Source organism: Meleagris gallopavo, chromosome 28, assembly GCF_000146605.3.
Source record: "Meleagris gallopavo isolate NT-WF06-2002-E0010 breed Aviagen turkey brand Nicholas breeding stock chromosome 28, Turkey_5.1, whole genome shotgun sequence".
In the NCBI taxonomy this organism is placed as follows: Eukaryota; Metazoa; Chordata; class Aves; order Galliformes; family Phasianidae; genus Meleagris; species Meleagris gallopavo.
Window position 1 is genome coordinate 4704160 of NC_015038.2, and position 2142 is coordinate 4706301.

Below are 2142 nucleotides of genomic sequence, written 5' to 3' on the forward strand. Positions count from 1 at the left end.
GCGGGGGAAAAGGAAGGGTGGAAAGCGGCGCGAGGGAGAGGGAGGTCGGCCGGTTCTTGCGTGGAGGAATCGGCGGTGGGAGCGCTGCTCCAGGGGCCTTTGTCTTCGGGGAAAGTGTCCCCGGACGGCGACGTCCTTCGGGAACCCCCCGCCCACTCTTCGGCTGCAGGTGCGGGGCGGAGGGCGGTCCCGGGAGACGCAGCGCCGGACGGCCGTTGTGCCGCGTGGTTCCACCTCCGCGCGCTGCGAACGGGGCGCTACGGGGTTGGCGCGGAGCGGTGCTGGTGCTGCGCTCGGCCCCGCGTTACGGCGGGGTAATGGGTCGCTACCGCTCCGAAATGCCTCTTTACAGCACCGGCTCGTCCCCCTGCCGGCAAACAAGCCGCCGTGCCCCGCCGTTCCCTCCGCTCCCTTGGGTGGCAGAACGGGATGCTGAGACCCCCCCCCCCCGCAACCTGCAGCACTGTGGGGCTCCAATGGCCCTAGAGGTGGCTGTGCTGTGACGCCGAGCATCGGGCTGCTCTGCCAGCTTGGCCCCGCCGTGCTGCAGGACGAGCTGCTCCGGCTCACCCTGCCAGACGTCAGCTTATCTCACCCCCGGAGAGATGCATCTTTATGGCTCTGCATCTTTATTTTCATGTACGTTCGCTGCAGCTGTGTTGACAGAAGCTGAAGCACAAACAGGTTATCCCGTGGGTGAGGTGTGCATACAGAGCCCCTGGGAGCTGCCGCTGTTTGGGGTGTTGGAAGGGGAATCTGCTCCTTTTGGCAATGGCCAGCTGTTGTGTTTCCTCGGGGCCATGGATCTGTTTGGTGCTCCGGGAAAATGGGGTGGAGGTGCCTGGAAGTGGGGCTGCCGCTGTGGGGAGGCGGCTTCAGGATCCTAAGGGCTGCAGCAGGCACAGATCAGCCGCACTGAATGTTAACGGTGTGATCTCCACAGGGAGAGGTCCAGGAGCCCCACACGCTCCTGCAACAGGATGGAGACGGGCTGATCCCAGGGAACTGAAGGGGATTAAAATTCTTGTGGATTTCAGGGAGCTGTGATCCCTTCTCCAAGGCAGGAGCCTCTTGTGGGGTCACTGGGGCGGGCGGTGCCAGTATTTGCTGGGATGGCTGTTCACAGCCCCATGAGCAGCGAAAAGCTCCAAATAGGCAGGGGGGCACGGCAGGGACATCAGCTGTCTTTTGGAGCAGGGCTTGAACGGTGGCAATTATGGAGAAAGCTCCGGGTTGAGGGGCTCTAAAAGTCCGAGGGCACTCCATGTGGTGGCACTTAGTTTCTTCTGGAGGGATAGCAGCTCCGTGCCCAGCTCTGTGCTGAGAGCATCCTGCATCCCTCCACAGGGAAGGGTGATGTGGGACCGCCTGGAGGCAGAGGGGAGGGCAGAGGGGGAGCGGAGGAGACGGACCTGTTGGGGCTGCCCTGCTTCTTAGCATGGGAGGCGCGTACCGCTGTCACAGTCTGTGGCTAATTACAGGGACCTGTCTGCAGCCCAGACGGCTGCCAGCCATCGTAATCACATCAAACCGGGCTGGGCTGGGCTCTCCTGCACGGCCCCATTGATTCACAGCCCTGTCCCCAGCCTTACCCCAACGGGCTCCTGCCGGCCAGCCCTGCGTTAGTAGGGCCCATCTACTGCATCCGTGGGACTCCCAGGGGATCCAACAACAGTAGATCAGCTGTGCAGTTTGGGATCTTAGCAAACAGCAAAACTTTGGGAATGCCATCTATGTCCCATGGGAGGGATGCATTACCCATAGGGATTGAAAGCAGCAGCAGGGTTGGCACCCCACACCCACGGGTGTTTCAATTCAGCACCCCAGGGACACAGCAGTGCTCCACCACAGCTATGGGGCTGAGGCTGTTTGCTGATCCACCACTACTGGTGGTCCTTCATCAAGCCGGCACCTCCGTGGGCTGCGAATGCACAGAACTGGGTCAGGTGTGTTCCTCCAAGCAGCAATCTGTAGCCATTCTCAGCATGCAGCTGGCCTGCCCGAACGCTGGCAAGGACAGGCAGAGCCCAGGGAGTAAGCTGCCCTTCTGCTTTATCCCATTGACTGCCAATCTGCCGCGTTAATCATTGACCCCGGTGCACGGCTGGAAATCGTGAGTTCAGAGCCGTGCACATACATCCT